Raw genomic sequence first — 24,464 nt, 5'->3', positions numbered from 1 at the left:
TGGTACTCACCCCTTGCTTCCACACTTGTGTAGGTTGTGAGCCCAGACCTACTTGATCTCCTACTATTTTCTACCACATCCGAGGCTATCATTTCGAGTGTTAAGATAGTTGTTACATCCATCTAGCAGACACATCTTACTCTTTTATTATATTTTAGTCCTATTCTAGAGACAAAGACATTGTGATTATATTTTATTTTATACTTTGGTAATATATTAGTGGCTTGTACACGTAATAACCAATCTTGGGGGATTTTGAGGTTGTTTTAGGTATTTTCGATTAAGTTAAATTTGGATTTATGTCTTTTTCTTCCTCGTCTACTTTTTGTTGGGTATTAGGTTGACTTATCTTGGTGGATAAAGATGAATTTTATCACATCCGTATTTGAGTCGTGACAAAATGGTATCAGAGCTCTAGGTTCATAGGTCTCATGTGTATATAAGTCGAGTCTAAGTAGAGTCTTGAGGATCAGTATAGAGACATTTTTACTTATCTACGAGAGGCTATGAGGACTTTTAGGAAATTTTCCCTTTGTTCTTTCACTTTGTATCGTGCGTGGTTACTTGTGTTGGTACTAAATTTTCACATATCCCTTCTGCAGATGGATAGGACCAGAACTACGGCTAGAGGTAGAAGAAGGGAGGCACTCTCTGAGGTTGATGTTGGGACCCAAACTAGGGGTAGAGATAGAGGCTGAGCTAGAGTCCGTGGTCGGGGTGCGGCTGTAGGCAGAGGTCATTCCCGAGGAGCAGCACCAGCTAGAGGTCGTGCTAGAGAGGCTTCTCTTGATCCACAGATTGATGCTAGAGAAGAATAGGTCCCTCCAGAGCTTGCTACTGTGCCATTTCTTTAGGCCAATTTGATGTGAGTATTGGATGCACTCGAAGGATTTAATCAGAGTATGAGGGCGAATGATACACCTGAGGGTTCTCAGACTAGAGAAGGAGCTCAGACCCCAGGACAGCATCAGATTCCAGTTGTTCAGGGTACGGTAGGCCATTCACCTGCAGGCCCTAGAGCTAATAAGGATGGAGGGGGAGCCTAGGGTGCACCGGTAGTTATGTGATTGACGACGAGCAATGTCGATATAAGAGATTCCAAAAAATAGACCCCCCACAGTTTTAGGGTGGAAAGACTGAGGATGCACACGAGTTCTTGACCATGTGTCTAGAGTTGTTGGAGGCAGTAGGGTTAGCTGAGACACATGGAGTTTGTTATACTACACTATAGTTACATGGACCAGCTAGAGAGTGGTGGAGAGTGTATACGAGTTCTAGGCCAATTGGGTTACCCCAGATGACTTGGGATGAGTTTGCTAGTGCCTTTTATGACCGTTTCATCCCCTGGAGTGTGAAGGAAGAGAGCCGATTATGGTTTGAGAATTTGAGGCAGGAGGGTCTTACTGTTGCTGAGTATAAGACTCGTTTCTACCAATTGTCTAGACATGCCATGGCTATCCTTCCTGATGAGACAGAGCAGATTTGTAAATATGTGTGAGGACTGAACTATACCATTTGTACAACCGTTTTTTGACCTTCCCATGAGGGCATTTCTTTCCAGTCTATTGTAGGTGCTGCCAAAGAGGCAGAGTTGATGGAGAGAGAGGAGTTCGAGGACCACAAGAGGGCCCATGCTTCTGGTCACTTTTCTGGTACCTCATCTGGAGGTAGAGGGTCCTATATAGGAGGTCGTCCCTTCTAGCATAGAGGACCAGTTCATGCATTTATGCCAGCTTCTAAGGATGGTCAGACACCTCGTGGGTCCTACAGTACAGGTCAGAGTTACCGGGGGGTCACAGCAAAGGCTGGTGAACTGGGGTGGTTATACAAGTTCTTTAGGTTTATCACAGAGTTTTCGCACAGGAGAGCATGTTATACTTGTCGATTGAGGAGGAACGTAGCTTAATTTTTCAGTTATAGTTAAAGGACCAACGCCACCGGTCAGTGGTCGAGGTAGAGCCCAAACTAGTAGAGGTGGTCGCACTCCTGGTAGGGGTGAGAGTGGTGCTATAGTCCCTCCAGGAGGAGGTAGAGGTGTTGGGTAGGTCGAAGGTGGTAGGGGAGCTCAGTGTTATGCTTTTCCAGGGAGACCCGAGGCTGAGGCTTCCGACGCAGTTATCACAGGTATTATCCCAGTCTATCATCGACCTGCATCTGTATTATTTGAACTAGGGTCTATATTTTCCTATGTGTCTGCCTATTTTGCATCTGACTTTGATTTGACATATGATCGTATGTCTGTGCCCGTTTATATTTCTACACCCGTGGGTGAACCCTTAGTGGTGGATCGAGTATATCGATCCTGTCTTGTATCCTTGGTTGGGTATGATACTTGGGTAGATATGATTATTTTAGGGATGGTAGATTTTGATATGATATTGAGTATGAATTGGCTTTCTCCCCATCATGCTATTCTCGATTATTATGCTAAAACTGTTACCTTAGCGATACCTAGTGCCCCGAGGATTGAGTAGAAGGGTACTAGTGGCTCCTATCCCAGTAAGGTTATCTCATATATTCATGCTCAGAGATTGATTGATAGGGGTGTATGTATTATTTGGCCTTTATTCGGGATACCAGTATTGAGTCACCTCCTATAGAGACGGTTTAAGTGGTTAAGGAGTTTTCTGATGTATTTCCTACTGATCTTCCTGGTGTTTCTCTCGATAGGGACATTGATTTTTCTATTGAATTAGAGCCTTGCACTAAACCCATTTATATTCCTCCATATCGCATGGTTCCAGTTGAGTTGAAGGAGTTGAAGGATCAGTTGTAAGACTTGCTGAGTAAGGGGTTTATTCGCCCTAGTGTGTCACCTTGGGGTGCACCGGTTCTATTTGTAAAGAAGAAAGATAGGACTTTGAGGATATGTATCGATTACAGGCAGTTGAGCAAGGTAACTATTAAAAATAAGTATCTTCTTCTCCGTATTGATGATTTATTTGATCAATTATAGAGAGCGGTATTATTTTCCAAAATAGACTTGAGGTCCGATTATCATCAGTTGAAGATTAAGGCGCGAGATATCCCTATGATAGATTTTCGGACTCATTATGGTTACTACGAGTTCTTGGTGATGTCATTTGGGTTTGACAAACGCCCACGCAGCATTTATGGAGTTGATGAATGGAGTGTTTTGCCCGTACTTAGATTCTTTTGTGATAGTATTCATTGATGACATCTTGGTGTATTCTAAGACTGCGGCAGATCATGTCTGCCATTTGAGGTTGGTACTTCAGAAGTTGAGGGAATAAAAGTTCTATGCAAAGTTCTCCAAGTGTGAATTTTGGCTTGATTCTATGACATTCTTAGGACACGTGGTGTCCAAAGAGGGGATTAGAGTGGATCCAGCTGAGATTGAGGTAGTTAGAGGTTGGACAAGGCCTACTTCTCCTACTGAGATTCATAGTTTTGTGGGGTTAGTCGATTATTATAGAAGGTTCGTGTAGGGCTTCTCTACTATTGTAGATCCACTGACTATATTGACTCAGAAGGCCATGGATTTTCATTGCTCTGACGAGTGTGAGGCGAGCTTCCAAAAGCTCAAGACTTTATTGACTTCGGCTCCAGTTTTAACACTACCCGAGGAGGGTGTGGGCTTTACTATATACAGTGATGCTTCCGGTGTTGGTTTAGGCAGAGTGTTGATGCAAAAGGGGAAAGTTGTTGCCTATGCTTTGAGATAGTTAAAGGCCCATGAGAAAAACTATCCTACTCTTGATTTGGAGTTAGTAGTCATGGTCTTTGTGCTTAAGTTGTGGCGTCATTACCTATATGGTGTGCATTAAGCAGTTTTCATCGATCATAGGAATCTTTAATATATATTCAGTTAGAGGGATCTGAACTTGAGGCAATGTAGATGGCTTGAGCTGCTGAAGGACTACAACATTACTATGTTGTATCACCCAGGAAAAGCCAATGTGGTGGCGGATGCCTTAAGTAGGAAGTCCTATAGTATAGGGAGTCTTGCCTCTATCCAAGTTGAGGAGCGACCATTGCCTAGAGATGTTCAGAGGCTGGCTAATAGCCTTGTTCGGTTACAGATTTCAGAGGATGGTGGTGTTCTTGCCTTTGTGGAGGCATGTTCTTCCTTAGTTGAGCAGATTCGGGAGAGGCAGTTTGAGGATGAAAATTTATGTATCATTCGAGACAAGGTATTAAGAGGTGAAGTTAACGAGGTGGTACTTTATTCGGAAGGCGTATTGAAGATTGGCGGCAGGATTTATGTGCCTAAGGTGGGTGACCTGACTAGACTTATTTTGGAAGAGGCTCATTGTTCAAGGTATTTCACCCATCCGGGAGCGGCCAAGATATATCATGATCTGGGCCAGCACTATTGGTGGTGTGGGATGAAGAAGGACATCGCAGAGTTCGTGTCCAAGTGTTTGACTTCCTAGCAGGTAATGTGTAAGCACCAGCGGCCTGGAGGTGTGAGTTAGAGAATGCCTATTCCCACTTGGAAGTGGGAAATGATCACCATGGACTTCATTGTGGGTTTACCTCCCACAGTGGGTGGTTATGATTCTATATGGGCTGTTGTTGATAGATTGACAAAGTCTGTCCATTTTATTCTAGTTAAGGTGAGGTACACAACAGATAAGCTAGCCCAGTTGTATATTAGCCATATCGTTCTGCTTTATGGTATCCTAGTATCCCTTTTTTGGATCGAGGTTCAGTATTTACTTCGCACTTTTGGCAGGCATTATAGCATGGTTTGGGCACTAGACTTGATATGAGTACAGCTTTTCACCCACAGACCGATGGTCAGTCCGAGCGGACGATCTAGGTGTTGGAGGACATGCTCTGAGCTAGTGTTATTGATTTTGGTGCTAGATGGAATCAATACTTGCCCCTAGCGGAGTTCGCCTACAGCAACAATTATCACTCCAGTATCCAGATGGCTCCATTTGAGGTTTTGTATGGTAGGCAGTGTCGATCTCTTATTGGATGGTTTGACTTAGCTGAGATGGATTCCTTAGACACAGACTTGCTTATAGATGCTATGGAGCAGGTTCGTAGGATTCAGGGTGGACTCTTGACAGCCTAGAGTAGGCAGAAGAGTTATGCAGATTGGAGAGCTTGACCATTAGAGTTCATGGTAGGAGATCATGTTTGGCATCGAGTGTCGCCCATAAAGGGCTGATGCAGTTCGGGAGGAAAGGCAAGCTCAACCCGCATTTCATTGGGCCATTTGAGATTTTGGCACGAGTTGGAGAGGTTGCTTATAAATTGGCCCTACCACCTACCTTATCGGCTGTGCATAACGTGTTTCATGTTTCCATCATGTGGAAGTATGTTCCGGATGAGTCCCATGTGTTATCATTCGATTCAGTGGAGTTGGGTCCAGACCTGACATTTGAGAAGAAACCTATAGCCATTCTAGATAGGCAGGTTCGTAAGCTTAGAACCAAAGAGATAGGTTCAGTGAAGGTACAATGGAAGCACCAGTCTGTCGGAGAGGCGATTTGGGAGACAGAGGTTGATATGCGTGCTAGATATCCTCAACTTTTCGACGCTTCGGGTACTTTCTTTTACTTTATGTTCGAGGACGAACATGGTTTTTAGTGGTGGATGATGTAATGACCCATTAGGTAATTTTGACAACTAGTCCTCCTCCTTTCATAGAAGACCCTTTTCATAAATTTAAGTTGAAAAATTTGGATCTTTCGGTAACTTCGGTTAATTAGTTGAGGTTAATTTTAGAGAATTAATTTAATTGGTGGGTTAAAGTGTTAATTTATTTAATACTTATATTACTTTTCTTATATTTAATAAAATAGGTTAGTAGGGTTTGTCACTTTTAGTACATGATTAATTTAGAAAAGAAAAGGAAGAAAATAAATAATAATAATAATAATAATAATAAAAGAAAAGAAAAGAAAAAATAATTAAAAATATATATATATATATATATATATATATATAATCTGATGGCTTAATGCCATCAGATGTAAGCGAAAAGGCGAGAAAATGAGAAACTTGAAAAAAAAATACGAAGGAAGAAAGAAAAGAAACGGAAAAAGAAACATAAAAGACACGAGAAAAATAGAGATTTTCATTCCAAAGCGTCAAGGTAATTATTCTCATCCTTTCCATTAAATTTTCATGTGATTATTAACATATTTTTAGGGTATATTGGTGGAGAAATAACGCTGAAATAAGAAAATACGAATCTAGGGTTCTTCATATAAAATTTTGATTTGGAGGTCGAATAACGATCAATTTTAGCTGAAATATGACATGTGAGTTTATTTTATCATGAGTGAACATAATCGGAAAGAAAATTTCAGATTTGACTTCAATGACTTGGGATGACTTTTTGACCTAATTTTTTATCCGAAAATAAATATAGCAATATGGGTGTCTTTGAATTCATATTCTTATGAAGATTATGTATTTGAACAGATTTTGATCACTAGAAAAAGTTACGAAAGGCTCAAGTTTTAAAGTGGTTATTCAATTTAATTGAGGTTTAACCCTAGTTTTGAAATTCAGAAAATATGGGAGTTGACATGTTAAGTAGCATCAAGATTAAGAACGTATTTATAGATTTGCTTAAATTTTTGGGTCTAGGCTAGACATATGGTAATAAGGGTGTTTTTAGTTTCAAAATTCTTATTGTGGTTATTTATTTGACTAGATTACGTTGATTTGAAGGCCCAATAAAAAGGGAAGGCTCAAGTTTCGGAGTGATTGCTTGATTAATTAAGGCAAGTGGATTTCTAAACCTCAGTTTAAGCTTGTAGATGCTTGTATTTCCGTGTTATGTGTACTGGGGAGTAATGAAAATTGGACTGGGTTATTAACTGTATGATTGGCCTTAAAAAAATATAAATGAGGGGTATAAACTAGTGATCTAATGACATGTATTGGTGGGATTGATATGTTGTGATTATGGGTTTATTTTGGACATATTAAATGACTATATTGATGTGAGATAGGAAAAATTATTATTGTTGTCATGTTATTATCGTGAATTATATGAACATGAATTGATTGCATTGGTTCTGACATATTATGTTGAGACTGAAAATCATATGAAACAAAAGGAGTTGGGCCACTCACTCCATGAAAGGTATTATGAAACAAAGGGGTCGGGCCACATGCTTCGTGGCAGGATATATATATTGAGGAGATGGGCCACACGCTCCGTGGCAGGTTACATGACAAAAATGTCCCCCATGGATTTTGGACTGTAATTCAGTGGATGTGTACCGATAGGACAGACATGCATTATCTCATTGCATTGCATCGCATTTTGTTGATATTTGTGAATTCGTCTTTACCACTTATTGCTCTGTATATGCTGAACTTGACTTGATATGATTCATTGATGAGACTATTGATGAGTATTCGTCGACTGTATTACTATTATTATTGTACAAGTATAGAGTTGGGCTGGTTTTATGCAGGTTGTAGTTAAGGAGGTTTGGTTGGGATGACAGGAGTATTTGTATCTATTTAGCTTTGCTTAGTTTTAGTTGTCCACTTGCTGAGTACCGTGTTGTTTGGTACTCACCCCTTACTTCTACACTTGTATAGGTTGTGACCCAGACCTGCTTGATCTCCTACTATTTTTTACCACATCCGAGGCTATCATTTCGAGTGTTGAGGTAGCTATTACATCCATCTAGCGGACACCTCTTACTCTTTTATTATGTTTTACTCCTATTTTAGAGACAAAGACATTGTGATTATATTTCGTTTTGTACTTTGGTAATGTATTAGTGGCTTGTACACGTGATACCCAATCTTGGGGGATTTTAAGGTTGTTTTAGGTGTTTTTGGTTAAGTTAAATTTTAATTTATGTCTTTTTCTTCCGCATCTACTTTCCATTGAATATTAGGCTGACTTGTCTTGGTGGGTAGAGATGAGTGCCATTACACACGTATTTGAGTTGTGACATCACTATTAGTCAAATTATTGGTAACTTAACTTGGGGCTATAACCGAATCTAAAGTCCATGTAGTTGAGAAATTAATTTCTTCCCACCTAATAGGTCTCCTAGTAGTGACTTTTGATTTAGTAAAATTAGTTTCAACTAATATAGTTTGATTAGATATATCATATAATTTACATCGAGAATTCAAAGTAGATAATAATTTGAAATAAATTCTATAAGATAAGCATATTATTTAGAACCTGGAACATAGTTATAACCTTGTGTTTTAACATTTAATGTTAATGCATCAAGAATATTAACATCAGACAAGGATAATTGAAGATTAGGTTGTGTATTGAAATAAATTGGACCATACGCCACAGTTGATTCGATAGAACTCATCAATGATTGTCTAAAATTTAAATTTCTAGAATCCCTAAGTGCAGCTAGAAAAGTTTCAGGTAACTCTTTAAGAGTTAAGGATTTAAAAGCAATTTGTACCATGCCTATATGCATAAAATTATACTTAGATCTATAAGATTCAATATCTCGTTTATTTAATGAACAAATAGTTTTCTCATTAGAATTAAGAGCTAAAAATTGTTCAATTATTTTTATTAATTATTTGGTCAAAAATTTATCAAACCATTCATAATCATATATGGTTTTTGTATTAATTTTTGAAATAGTCCATTTGTTTAATAAATCAAAATTTTGCGGTGCATCTACCTCTTCTAATCTAGTACTTTTAATACTAGTTTCTCCAAGATCCATGTGAAAAGAAATCATATCTATGCCAAATATGTTAGATTTATAACATATGTATCATATAAGTTTCTAGGCTCTGATATCATCGCAACCAGGATCTACAAGGCTGGGGTAGTCTGCGTGGCCATCCAGATCTTGCTTGAAATTAATTATTATTATTATTATTATTATTATTATTATTATTGTTGTTATTATTATTATTGTTACTATTATTATTATTATTATTATTATTATTATTATTATTATTATTATTTGTTTCTTGGTCTGTTGCCTATGATTTCGGACTGTAATGTTAGGCTTACCTATTGGTAGGTGATAGTAGGTGCTATCATGACTTGCGAAATAGGGTCATGACAGTTATACTTTATTATTCTATGTTATCTTATGTATGCTCATTAATGTCATGCTAAGAAGCTTGTTTGGAGTCCTTCGAATTATAATCGTCGTGTTACAACTAAGCCCTAGGTCAGGACGTGATAAACTTAGTATCAGAGCACAAAGTTCAAGTGTCCTAGGAAATCTAAAATGTCGCATCGAGTAAATTCTTATTCATCGATGTGAAGTGTGCCACATCTATTATGAGGCTATAAGGCATCTTAGGAAACACTTCACTTCTTTCATGATCTCATCGTGCTATAGAATTGAACTCTAACATTTCCTCCTCTAACGCTTTGTCTGAAATTATAGAATCATGCCTCCACAAAGAGCCCAGTTCAAAGGAATGTTGTTGATGAGGAGCCACATGCTCTAAATGACCATGTGAATGATCAAGTATCTAATGCAGAGTTCTGAGCCGCTTTTCAGATGTTAGCCCAAGCTATGACTACTCATATGAATCGAGGGTAGATGTTCCTCAAGTTGTGGCTACTCTGACTTCTATGGTTAGAGATTTCACAAGGATGAACCCTTCCTAGTTTTATGGGTCCAAAGTTGATCAGGATCCCCAAGACTTCATTGATGAATTATACAAGATTGTTAGTATCATGGTAGTGCCTTCAGAAGAAAAGGAGGAATTAGCGGCCTACCAACTCAAGGGTGTCGCTCATGTTTTGTACAACCAATGGATAGCCGAAAGGGTTGAAGATAGTCCCATAGCTTGGGAAGAGTTCAAAGTTGTGTTTCTTGACCACTTCTTACCACTTGACTTAAGGGAGGCTAAGGTGTTGGAATGTATCAACATCAAGTAAATGTCACGACCCAAGCCTAGGGCCTAGACGTGACACGGTGAATGAGACACCCGGAGGTACCTCACCCAAGCCTCTTAGCATTCATTAAGCATTTCATTGGTAATGATAAAAAAAATCAAGTGGAAAATAAAAGGGATGTAGGGACTAAGGGGATTCACATTTAATAAGAGTCAAAGACAACGTAATATCTTTTTCTATGTCCAACCATACCTTCTACATTAAAGACTTGGCGGGGGCTAAGACATGTCCCTAGCTCACCCTCAAAATAAGTATTAAGAAATGCCTTAATAAAAGTCTTAATGTTCTACATAACGTAAGCTTAGAATAAAAAGGATGTTGTTTCCGAACTATGGAAACTCACCACAAGCAATCTTCAAACTAATTCAAGCTAGTCACGTGGAGGAGGTCGGAGAGCGACGTCGATTCCTACATGGTGATATCATATAGCCAAAAGTATGCATTAGTACTTTGAATTTACTAAGTATGTGAGTATGCTATGAAATAAAGAACATAAGGGAGACATGAGTAAGCAATATGCATAAGTGAATGCATGAATTAGATATCATCATATGAAATCCTAAAATATTTATTTTGTGGGAAAGTGACCATAACCGACAATTAAGACCATGTGAGCTATTACATAAAATCCAACATAATTCCCTACGTTGGCATGGGGAGACTACTTGCCGGGTAGAACTCTGTCAACTTCAACATTCTTTAACTTTAACTTTATTGGCTAATTGTGGATCCACTAGCCTAAATAACCTACAAGGGCTCTTATGGTGGCACATAGTTAATGCAACATGAGACTTTATTTAAAAACCCCTTAGGTCAAGTCCCCATCTACATGCTACATTCGGTGCTAGGTCAAATCCCACAGAATAACATTTATATATCATAATAACATAAGCATTGTATAACTTTAGACATCAAATTATCATCGGTGGAATAGCTCATTAAAACCTTTGGTTTATAATATCATCATGACTACCATGCCCTATTTACCATTCTACTAATGAACCTTGATTTATAAGAAAATTAGGTTTACAATTAGTGATGGCATTCCCGGTACCATGCTAATCGGACCTTCTATTTTGGAAAAATATTCAAAAGCATTGATGGCCTATAGGGAGGTCAAACATGTCATATCATAACATTAAATATTTTATTTGACTCAATGTGAGAATTATCTTTTCACATTGAAACCTTACTTTGGCTAAGAAATCCTTCATCAATCAATCATTTCATAAAGACTCCCCTTTATAAGCATTTACTTCATAACATTCATTGGAGTCAAACTTCATTTCAACTTTACTTTATCATAGGAAACTAGGTGGGTTCATTTTAAAAAGATTTTCAAATACATTTAAAGGATACTTGTATGCATGAGAGTGATATGAATGCATCCAATCAAACATCTTAAAACAACCCACCATATGCACTTCAAAACTACCTTTCAAACCTTCATATAAGAATATTGATAATTCATCCATTTCATATAAATAAGAATCAACATAAGTCAATATAAGTAAATAAACTTCAAATATTCAAGAATCTATGCATTTGAATTCGTAGTATGAAAATCCATAAAAACTCATCACTTAAAACTAAGAGTCAATATACATATAAATCAATAGGAGTAAATAAACTTAAAATATACTATAATCTATGCATTTGGAACCATCATGTGAAATTCCATAAGATTTCATCATTTAAAATTGATATACTAAGTTGAGAAAATATTTAGGCTCCATGGGTGGAAGAACCCATGAATGAAAAACACATACCTTAGATTGAAGCTTTTAAGAAAGTTTGATTCTTGGTCTTCTATGAGGAGCCTTGAATCTTTTGAGTTTGAGAGAAAAATTGGATGGGGTGATTTGAGAGAGAGGAGGATGAAGTTTAGGGTTCTTTAGAGGTGAAAGACTGCAAAATTTGACCCCAAAATGTTCCAAGTTTGTATATATAGATATTAGGTAATTTTTCCAAAATGTCCCTACAAAATCTGGAAAACTAGACAAGTTTACGATAGGTACGTGATGCGGACGTGTCGCGCACCTTTTTGGTCGACAAAAAAATAAAATCTGGAAAAATTGTCAAAGTTCGCTGCAGGTCCGCGATGCAGACTTGTCATGGACCTCTCTATTAAACCAAGCATAACTTTTGACTCCAAACTCAGAAAAACGCAATCTTGGTGGTGTTGGAAAGAAGACTCAAAGAAATTTAATTTGATAGGTATGGTCCACCTAATTCATTATATTCTAGGATACATGGTCATTTGAAGTTGACTCTTATACGAACTCATTCGGAAACTTAGCTGATAAAAATTCTTTGGAATCGGCTTGGTGTTAGAGATCTCTTATGACCCAAAAACACATCTAATACTCTTAAAATACTTAGAAATTGATCCTAACTCATATATACAACTAAAAATCAATGAGTTCGATCCTATACACCTAAAAAGAATGGTTCGAATCTTGGCATAGAAATTTTTGAGATGTTACAGCAAGATAACACGAGTGTGCGGGAGTATGCCCTCAAGTTCACAAAATTTTCTAAAGTATTCTCCATCCTTGGTAGCCGACTCTCATGCCCAAATGAGTAAGTTTATTTCTAGATTGTCGGATTTGGTTATGAATGAGTATCAAACCTCTATGCTCATTAAGTAGATGGACATCTCTAGACTCATGACCTATGCCGAGTAAATTAAAGGAGAAAAGATTAAGGAAAGAAATGCAAAAGAGTCCAAAAAGGGCTTGGCATGAAAGTGGGTTTTCTCACAACAAATCTGATGGTGGAAATGATCATTTCCATCAAGGCCAAAGGTTTCAAGCCCAAGGTTCTTCAAATACTCCAGTTCTAAAGTTTGAGAAGGACAAGGTGACAAATCCTAAGGCATAAAGCGGAGTTCAAGTGTTCAAACCATAAAGGAGAGTTTTTAGTGGATTTGGATGTTTGCTTAAAGTGTGGAATGCCTGGTCATCATGCTACAGAGTGTAGGGGTGGGGAAAGGCCCCAAGGTCAGACTCAGGCTATCGATCATCCGGATCAAAATGCTACTACTTCGGGTGGCGGTCATTGCCAAAACAGATTTTATTCCTTTTCAGACTCGTAAGGAGTTAGAAGATTTCCTCGATGTTGTGACTGGTATGTTGAAAGTCTTTGACTTTGAATTTTATGAATTATTAGATCCGGGTGATACTCTACCATTTGTTACTCCTTATCTTTCTATGAGATTTATTGTTAGTCCCAAGAATTTTCTAGAGCCTTTTTCGGTCTATACTTCAATTGGTGATTCAGTTGTGGCTAAAAGAGTCGATAGAAATTGTCCAGTTTCAGTTTTTTATAAATTCACCTCTGTTGATCTTGTAGAGCTTGATATGACCGATTTTGATGTTATTCTTGGTATGGATTGAATTTATGCATGTTATGCTTCTATATACTGTAGAACCCGTGTAGTTAAGTTTCAGTTTCCAAATTAGCCATTCCTAGAATGGAAAGGTAGTAATTTCGTGTTTAAGTGTCAATTCATCTCATGCCTTAAAGCTCAGAAAATGATTTCCAATGGTTGCATCTACCATCTAGTTCAGGTTAGAGATACTAACTCTGAGACTCCTACTTTTGAGTTAGTCTCAGTTCTTAATGAGTTTCTGAAAGTTTTCCTTGATGATCTTCCAGGTATTCCTCCTAAAAGAGAAATAGACTTTGGTATTGATCTACTACCCGATACTCAACCTATCTCTATTCCTCCCTACCGAATGGCTCTAAAGAATTGAAAAAGTTAAAGGATTTGCTAGATAAGGGTTTCATTAGATTGAGTATATCTCTATGGAGTGCTCCGATTCTCTTTGTTAGAAAGAAGGATAGTTCTCTTCGAATGTGTATTGATTTTCAGTAGTTAAACAAGGTTACAATTAAGAATAAGTATCCCATTCTTAGGATTGATGACTTGTTTAATCAACTTCAAGTAGAAAGGTATTTTCAAAGATTGTTTTTTGATCCGATTATCATCAACTCCGAGTAAGGGAATGTGATATTCCGAAGACAACCTTTAGAACTCGGTATGGTCACTTTGAATTTTTGGTTATGTCTTTTGGAGTAATGAATGCCCCCTACAGCTTTTATGGATTTGATGAACTGGGTATTCAAGTAGTATTTGGGTATATTTGTGATCGTCTTCATTGATTATATTTTGATCTATTCCCAGAATGAGGAAGAGCATGCCAACTATTTTAGGATTGTGTTGCAAGGACCGTCAATTATATGCAAAGTTTAGAAAATATGATTTTTGGTTAAGTCAGTGGCGTTCCTTGGTCACATTATTTCTGGAGAAGGAATTATAGTTGATCCAAAGAATATTAAGGCAGTTAAGAATTGGCCTAGACCACTGACTCCTTAGACATTTGAAGTTTCTTGGGCTTAGTAGGTTATTATAGATGGTTTGTGGAAGGTTTCTCTTCCATTGTATCTCCCTTGACTACCATGACTTAAAAGAAGGTGAAATTCCAATGGTTTGAGGAATGGGAGAAAAGCTTCCAAGAGTTGAAGGATAAGCTTACCTTCACTCTGGTGTTGACCTTACCAGAAGGTTCTGATGGGTTTGCTGTGTATTATGATACTTCACGAGTTGGTCTTGGTTGTGTGCTAATACAAAATGGTAAGGTAATAGCTTATACTTCAAGGCAACTCAACTCATGACTTAGAGTTGGCAGTGGTGGTATTTGCTTTAAAATTGTGGAGACACTATCTTTATGGTGTCCATGTGGATGTTTTCACCAATCATAAGAGTTTGCAATCAGTATTCACTTAGAAAGTCTTCAAACTTAATAAAGGAAATGACCTAAGCTGTTGAAGGACTACGACATGAGTGTTCTATACCATCTAGATAAGGCAAATGTGGTTGCCGACGCTCTTAGTAGAATATCCATGAATAGTGTTGCTTATATTGAGGATGAGAATAAAGAGCTCATTTGGGATGTGCATAGATTAGCCTATTTAGGTGTGGGATTGGTTAATTCTGAAGATGGTGGTGTTATTGTATAAAATAGTTTGAATTATCTCTTGTGGTGGATATAAATGTAAAGAAGATAGTGATCCGTCTTTGGTTGAATTGGAAGTGGTTGCCGAAAAAGCCATTGAGGCTTTTTCCTAAAGGGGAGATAGTGTTCTGAGATATCAAGGCCGATTGTGTATTCCGAATGTGGATGGCTTAAAAGATATGATATTTTCCAATGCTTATAGTTCGTGGTATTCTATTCATTCTGATTACACAAAGATGTATCGAGATTTTAGGGAAGTATATTGGTGGAATGAAATGAAGAGGGATGTTGCGGAATTTGTGGCTAAGCGTCCTAATTGTCAAAAAGTGAATATTGAGTATAAAAAATCGAGAGGTTGGCATAAGACATTGAGATTCCTACTTGAAAGTGGGAAGCCTTGAATATGGACTTTATTGTAGGTTTGCCTCCTACTCATAGGCAATATGACTCTATTTGGGTGGTTGTTGACCTAATGACTAAGTCAGCTCATTTTCTTCCTGTTAAGACTTCATATTCAGCTGAGGATTATGCTAGATTGTATATCCGGGAGTTGTTCAAGCTTTATGGTGTTCCATTGTCCATCATTTCAGATTGAGGTACTCAATTTATATCTCAGTTTTAGAGATCTTCCCAAAAAGGTCTTGGTACCCAAGTGAAATTTAGTACAACTTTTCACCCACAAATGGATGGTCAAGTCTAGTGTACTATTCAGACATTAGAGGATATGTTGAGAGAATGCGTGATTGATTTGAAAGGAAATTAGGATGAGCATTTGCCATTGATAGAGTTTTTCTTATAATAATAGTTACCACTCTAGCATTGAGATGGCTCTATTTGAGGCCTTGTATGGTAGGCGGTGTATATCCCCTATCGGTTGGTTTGAGGTAAGTGAAGTTTCTTTGATAAGACCCGAGTTGGTATTTAAGACTACGGAGAAAGTTAAACATATTAGAGAAAGATTGAAAATGACCTAAAGCCGATAAAAGTCCTATTCAGATGTGAGAAGAAGGGAACTAGAATTTGAGGTTTATGATTGGGTTTACTTGAAAATTTCACCCATGAAGGGTGTGATGCATTTTGGTAAGAAAGGAAAGTTACATCCCCGCTATATTGGCATATATAAAATTTTGAAGCGAATTGGTAAGATGGCTTATGAGTTGGATTTGCCTTCAGATTTGGACTTGATGCATCCGGTGTTCCATGTGTCATTATTTAGGAAATTTGTTGATGATCCTAACTCCATTTTGTAATTGGACATCATTGAGGTTAAGGAGAGTGTATTATATGAAGAGGTTCCAGTTGAAATCATGGACCAACAAGTTAGAAAGTTGAGAAACAAAGAAATAGCTTCAGTTTAAGTTTTATGGAGGAACCAAGAGGTTAAGGGTGCTACATGGGAGGCCGAAGATGATATGATGTCCCGCTATCCTCATCTTTTTCCTTCCATGCATAGTTGAGGTACTTAGTTCCTTCATGATCCAACCAGCCCAAATCCTGTATTTCAATTGTTCTCATGGTTTCATTGCATTCATGTTCTTAAAGTGAGTTTTAAATTTATGTTTGTGCTTGAGATTAAAGATTTCATGTTTTATGCATTATCGAGATATTTTGTATTCATGTTGGGCTGTTATGTTCCTTTCTTATTCTATTCATGCTAACTTGAGTCCAATTCGAGGATGAATATTTTGAGGGGGGAGATATTATAAGACTCTAGAAGTTGGAAAGTCAAAAAATGAGGAACAAAAGATGAAATTCTAGAAAAAACCTTAGCTTATGGGCACCAGATGGTCTTCACGAGACCCAATATGGGCCGTGAATAGGACCACAAGCCATGAAGAGGACCGTGAAAGGCTACCGTGGTCCCTTCCTAGACAAGTGGTATCATGAGAAAGGACCACGAGAGGCCACCACGACTCGTGATGCAGTCCACAAACCGTTAGGGCTTCTATGGTGGACATCTCTGTAGGCCCTTATCAGAATCCTCTTCACACCTCAAGTTCACAAACCTTAGTAGCCTCCACGGATTGTGAAGGTCTCCATGGTGGATCTTCTTAAACTTCCCTCCAACTCCAAAATTTGAAGTTCAAGGCAACTATCATGGAGTACCACCACTAACCCAACCCTTTTAGGAAAATCTCAAGTCCTTCAACACGGAGGGGGACCACGGACCATGGTTCCCTTCACGGTCCGTGGTGATGGTCCATTTTGATCTCAAATTTAGTTTTAAGTTAGGGTTATTATGGACTTTTCCTAATACTTCATAAATGAATGTGGGTGGTTTTGGGGACTAAGTTCATACCTATTAACTATCCTAAATCATTCTAACTCTCTCATTCTCTCCATAACTCCCAAAACCCCAAAGTCTTTTCTCCCAAGTCTTGTCTCAAGGTTTTCTTCACTCCCTAGCAAATTCAAAAGGGTTTTTCAAGGTCAAGCTTTCAATCTCTACAATTCCTGTTGTTATTTCATCAATTAAAAGCCCTAATTGCATGATTTTTATTGGGTCTTCTCAGTTATGATATTCTTTAATTTATTAATCTAATTATGAATAATTCACATCATATTGCATGAGTTCAAGTTGAATTACAATGACCCATGATATATGCTAATTTTAAGTATGATTTATGAGATATGATCATGAATTTCAAGTTATATTTTATGAAAGCTTTATGCTATGAATTATAGATGCTTTATGCAAAGAAGTTTATGAATGATGATTCTATGATGTTTAAGCAAAGTTAATGATAGGTCAAGTTAAGTCCCTAAAGACGTTTATGATCAAAGATATGTAATGATGGAAGGTCTACACCCACATTGTATGAGTTATATGACACATGATCTAATCCTATAATTTTACTATGATGATGCTAGATAAGCTATTTTATGATGTTTTGTAAAGATGGATTGATAGATAGTTACTATCTTTCCCTATGATGTCTATGATCATATTTTATGAGTTTCGTTGGGCTATTGACTAAGCACCGAGATTAATTTTAGGTGGAGTTTGGTCCGATAACATAGTTAGTTACCCAAGGGAATCCTAGTAGCAACCTTTAGTTCCAAACTACGTTGCCCCCGTAGGTTTATATATGCCAATATGGCAAAGCTAGTAGATCCACATAGCCAAGTTAAAAGAGTTACTTATGGAGTATGCCCTAGCCAAGTAGCCTCATCTATCTCGATGCAGGAGTCATCAAATTCCATATATCAGCTCGCATGGTCTTAAATGTTAGTTAAAGGTCCTATCCCACACAATTTCAGTTGAGGTATGAGTTCTTATGATGATTATGAGATTCTTTTGATGCATTGACCAATGAGATAAATGTTTTAACATTTTCATGATTTTAGACATGTTTTAAAGATATTGGTCTTGCAACTCACGATTCATATTGATTATGTCCTATGTTTATTGTTCATGCATATTCTCACATACTTAGTGCATTCTATGTACTAACACATATTTTTGCCTATATTGTATCATAATGTAGTGAACAACGATCACGTTCATCCTCCTCCTACTCGTGGCTAGAGTCTACTATTAGCTTCTTATTAGTTAGTCCTCACAATTCGAGGACATGACATTTCTTTCTCATTTGACAGTTATGCTTCATTACTCTATGTTTCTATTGGGTGAGCTGAGAGATTGTCTCATGCCCCCATCTAGTTTTAGAGGCATGTTAGATAGTACGAGTCTATGTTGTCACCTTCCTATTTTGAGACTTACGTTTTATATGAGATTTTGTTTCCATGTCATGATTTAGCTTTATCTCTTAATTTCCTTATGTATGCTTATGAATGTCATGCAAAGAGTCTTGTTTGGAGTCCTCTAAATTCTATTTGCTATGTTAAGACTAGGCCCTAGGTCGGGTTGTGACACGGATGATCGGCATAACTTCAGGAGAGGGTACTCGTAGCCCTTCAAATGAACAGAGAGATGGATTATAGGCTCAGAGGGATTCTCTTTCTCGAGGCATTACAGCCCCTCTAACTCAAGCTAAAGCTACCTTAGACAAACATCCAGCTCCAGCAATGCATGAGGGTGACATAGTTACTAACGGTCTGACACCTATTGCACCTACAGCATCCTAGAAGGATAGAACATTGAGGGAGCTATTTAGTTGATGGCTCATTTAGTTGACACCTCTCTGTTCATTTGAAGGGCTATGAGTACCCTCTCCTGAAGTTATGCTGATCATCCGTGTCACAACCCGACCTAGGGCAAACATCCAGCTCCAGCGCATGAGGGTGACATAGTTACTAATGGTCTGACACCTATCGCACCTACAGTATCCTAGAAGGATAGAACATTGAGGGAGCTATTTAGTTGATGGCTCATTTAGATGCTTGATAAGAACGACGGTTAGAAATAGTGGAAGCGCCTACAGGTCATGTGGCTGAGAGTTTTAGAGCTCGTGAGTTTTTGAGCCTAAGTCCTCCAGTTTTTGTCGAATCTAATCCAAACGAGGACCCTCGAGATTTTATTGATCAGAATTATAAAGTATTAAAGGTGATGCAGGTTACAGTTACGTAGGGAGTAGATTAGCAGCATTTAGGCTACATGATGTATCTATATTATGGCATAAGGCATGGGCTAAATCTAGGGAAACTAATGCCCCTCCAGCTGAATGGAAGGGGTTCTACCTGACCTTTATAGATCAGTACTTACCACGGGACGTTCGAGTATGCATAAGTATAGCCTCAAGTTTAATTCCTTGGTCAGATATGCTCCATATATGGTGAAAACAATAGAGGATAGAGTGTAGCGATTTGTGTCTGGTTTTGGGTCTCGTATGGCTCGTGAATGCTTAGGAATGTCTACTCAGGCAGATATAGATATTGTACAAATACAGGCTTTTTCTCAAAGGGTAGAGGATTTATTTTATCATCTATGGGATACTCACAAAGAACACGAACAAAGGAAGAGAGATAGGACTATGAGCTTCTACAGAGAACCTTGGAGGGACCTATAGAGAGTGCTCCATCTCATATACAGGGTCAGTAGAAAGCTTAGAGTTCACTCCCTTCACAACATAAGGAGCATTCAAAGAAGGGAAGATAATTATTTCCACATTGTGCTCAGTGCAAAAAACACATTCTGGACTATGTCGTCAGGGGAGAATATATGCTATGTGTGTAGTCACCCTGGGTATATTAGGCAATATTTTTCGGGCAAAGAGATAGGTCATATGATTCAGCAAGCAACATTATCAGCGGCTTCATCACCTTTATTTCTCCCTTCAAGACCTGGTCCTCAATCCACTTCAGGTCGTGGTACGGGAAGATGCATCTGGTTTAAGGGACATGCAAAATCAATTTTATGCATTAAGTGGTTGCCAGGACCAGAGGCATCACTTGATGTTGTCACAGGTACTCTGATTATTCATTCTTATACAATATATGCTTTGCTTGATCTTGGTTCTACCCTTTCTTATGTTACTCCATTGGTTGCAAGTAAGTTTGAAATAGTTTCTTCATTATTATTATTATTTGAACCATTTGTTGTTTTTACTCTAATAGGCGAGTCTGTGTTAGCTAGAAGGATTTATTGAAATTGTGCAATATTCGTATTTGGTAGATCTACCTTAGCTGATCTAGTAGAGCTTGAAATGGTTGATTTTGATGTTATTATGGGCATGAATTGTCCAGCGGCATGTTCTGCAAATGTTGATTATCGAGCCAAAATTGTTAGATTTCACTTTCCAGATGAGCTTGTCCTACAATGGAAAGGCAATGCAGCTATGCCTAAAGGTATGATTATTTCATACCTTAGGGCTCAGAAGTTGATATCCAAAGGTTGTATTTCTCATTTGGTTTGGGTTAGAGACTTGAAAAGTGAACCTTTTCCTCTTCAATCAACTCTAGTGGTAAATGAGTTTCAAGTATTTCTCCCAGAAGATCTACTTGGAGTCCCTCCTAAAAGGGAAATAGATATTTCCATCGATCTACTTCTAGGTGCTAAGTGTATATCGATACCTCCTTATAGAATGTATCTAGTAGGGCTAAGAGTTTTGAAGGAGCACTTGAAAGATTTTCTCGACCAAGGTTTCATATGGCCTAGCATATTACCGTGGGGTACACCAATATTGTTTGTGTAGAATAAAGATGGATCTTTACAAATGCGTATCAACTACAGATAACTAAACAAAGTAACAATTAAGAATAAGCATCCACTCCCAAGGATTGATGATTGTTTGACCAAATGCATAGAGCTCGTTGCTTTTCCAAAATTGATTTGAGGTCAAGACATCTGTTACACCCCAAGCTAGACCCTAGGAGTGACACAATGATCGAAAACCCGAAGAATACCAACCAAGCCTCATAGCACACATCGCATTCATAAGGTCAAATAAACATAATGAATCGAGCGAAATATGAACTCATAACCATGAAAGTCTAAGGATATAAGGAACTCAAAACATCTGTCCAAAGAGGAATACATCAACTTCTATGTCCAACCATGCCTCTATAAATAGACAGGGGATTAGGACAAGTTCCTAGCTCACCCTAACCTAAGAGAGGAATCAAAGTAGAAACATAAAGGAAAAACCATGTCCTCGATGAATGAGGACTCACCAACACTCTAGAATACTATATCAACTCTAGCCATGAATGTAAAGAGCGTGAGGATCGTCCATCCCTATATTATGAGACAACATAGGCAAAATATGTGTTAGTACATAGAAGGTACTAAGTATGTGAGATATGCATGAACAATGAAATAAGGCATGAGGAATATGTACATAGGATGTATGATCAATGAGATGAACGTAGGTAAGACTTAAAAAAGCATTAGAAATAACATAAAAACTTGTGGTGAATGCATCATAAAAATTCATAGCAAACCTTACATAATTCATATAACTTGTGTTGGATAAGACCTTTAATAGATATCTAAGACTATTCGAGCTATAACATGGAATCCGATGTAACTCCCACATTGAGAAGTGAGAGTCTACTTGCCAAGGTAGACTTTGTGGGAACATTTTAACATCATGAGCTATATGTGGTTCCACTAGTTAGGCCATAAAGGAAACGTATAGGGGAATGTAGTTTGGGACTTTAGGTTGCTACTAGGATTCTCTTGGGTAACTAAACTTAGGTTACCGGACCGAACCCCACCTAAAAGTCTTCTCGGTGCTTATTCAATATTCCAATGGAATTCATTAAAACATTAGGACATCATCATTAATATCATCATGAAAATAATTATTAGAGTAGCTTATTAACTTAGTGATTTATAAGAATCCATAAACTTTGGTGAGAATTGTCCTTATCACCCTTTAATCATTATTGTGTGAGAATTATCCTTATCATACCATTATAACTTCATGAATCACCATTGAAACATCATTGAAACTTTCATCAATCATTCATAAGGCTCATCTACTTTCATAAATTATTTCTTTTGAAATTCATTGAACTTTATGATCATAATTCATTGTAATCATCATTGAAACTAAATTTTTAACTTAGAAAATGGATATCTCTAGACTCATGACTCATGCAGAGAAAATCGAGGATGAGAAACTAAGAGAGAAGGCTAGAGTGTCCAAAATGGCAAGGACCAATGGCGGTGATTCCTCTTATGCTTTGTCCAGAAGTGTTGGGCATCCTCAATTTCACCAAAGGTATTCTGGGCAAAGTCCTTCAAATTCTCCTACTCCAAGGTTTGATAAGGATATGGTGCCCAACCCTAAGCCTCAAGGATAGTCCCAAATGGCCAAGCTACCTCCGCATGCAAGAAGTATGGGAAGAATAATAAAGGAGAGTGTCTAGAGGGATGGAATGTGTGTTATACATATGGCAAGCCGAGTCATCATGCCAAGGAGTGTAGATTTAAAGATGGTCATCCTCAAGGACAAGTTTCTCATGGAGGAAAAATTCAACAGGGTGCCGAGGTTCAACCAAAGGGTGGTCAATGCAACAATCAGTTTTATGCTCTTCATGTTAGGCAAGAGGTGGAGGAGACTCCCAATGTTGTTACCGGTATGTTATGGGTATTTCACTATAATGTTTATTCCTTACTAGATCTGGGTGTAAATTTATTTTTTCCATTTATACTCTTGTAGGTGAGTCCATTTTGGCTAAAAGAGTTTATAGAAATTGTCTGATTTTGATTTTCCACAAAGTTACTTCATATTATCTAATTGAGCTTGATATGACTGATTTTGATATTATCCTTGGTATGGATTGTCTATATTCATGTTACGCTTCTATTGATTGTAGAACATGTATAGTTATGTTTTAATTTCCTAATAAGTCGATTCTAGAATGGAAGGGTAGTAGTTCCATGTTTAAGGGTCAATTCATCTCGTGCCTTAAAGCTCAAAAAATTATTTCCAAGGGTTGCATTTACCATCATGTGCAGGTAAGGATACTAATTATGAAGCTCCTACTCTAGAGTTGGTCCCTATTGTGGTAAAGTTTACAGATTGTGGTGGGTCCTCCGTGCAACCCCAGTTTTTGTTTAAATGAGGATTATTTTAGTATTTTCCCTATATTTCAATAATGAATGTGGATGGTTTTGGAGATTAGATTCTTACCTATTAACTACTCTAAAGTCTTCTAACCCTCTTATTCTCAACATAACTCTCAAAATCACAAAATCTTCTCTCCTAATTTTTCTCTTAAAGGTCTTCTTCTGACTCAATCAATTCAAAGGATTTTTTCAAGATCAAGCTCCCATTCTTTTCAATTTAGGGCTCATAAAAGTCAAGGTATGTGGGTATTCATGGGCACCTTTCACCCATGGAATCCCAAAGATTTTTTCTCAATTTCGATTATGATTTCTTCAAGTAAAAGCTCTAATTACATGATTTTTATTGGGCCTTCTCAATTATGATATATTTTAATGATATTAGCTTAATTATTCAAAATTCACATCATATTGTATGATTTAAAGTTGAATTTAAATTACTCATGATATATTATAGTTTCAAGAATGATTTATGAGATATGATCCTGATTTTCAAGTTATATTCTATGAAGGCTTTATGAATGCGTTTAAAAATATTTTATACAAAGAAGTTTATGAATGATGTTTCAAGCAAGTTAATGATAGGGAAACCTAAGTCCCTAGGTATGATTTATGATATGAATGGGCATTCGTATAACAACTTGAAATCATGCAATTAATGTAGATTCATGCTAATAATGATCATTAAAGACAATTACAATAATTAAAAATATAATTGAAATATCCCAATGCAATTAATAAATCTAGGGTTAGAAAACAATTGAAATTGAAAAGGATCTTTTGAGGAAAACCTTGGGATTTCATGGGTGAAAGGAACCAATGGATCAAATCCCACATACCTTAATAAATCTAGATCTAAATTTGGAAGAGGATACTTGTGTTCTTGAAACCCTAACTTGAATTGTAAGAGAGCACCTTGAGAGAATTACTTTGATTACCTTAGGGATTTTAGAGAATGAATTGGAATAGGAGGAAATTAGAAGGGTTAAAGGATTTATATGTTCTGAACATTGTCATAAAAATGTCTAACTTCATTGAATCAAAAATGGGAAAAGACTACAATACCCCTCATTAAATCCCATAGGCAAACCCTATGAATATGTTTCTACGA

Source organism: Solanum dulcamara, chromosome 3, assembly GCF_947179165.1.
Source record: "Solanum dulcamara chromosome 3, daSolDulc1.2, whole genome shotgun sequence".
Taxonomy (NCBI): Eukaryota; Viridiplantae; Streptophyta; class Magnoliopsida; order Solanales; family Solanaceae; genus Solanum; species Solanum dulcamara.
The sequence above is the reverse complement of the archived record's forward strand: the minus strand, read 5'-3'. Positions refer to the sequence as shown.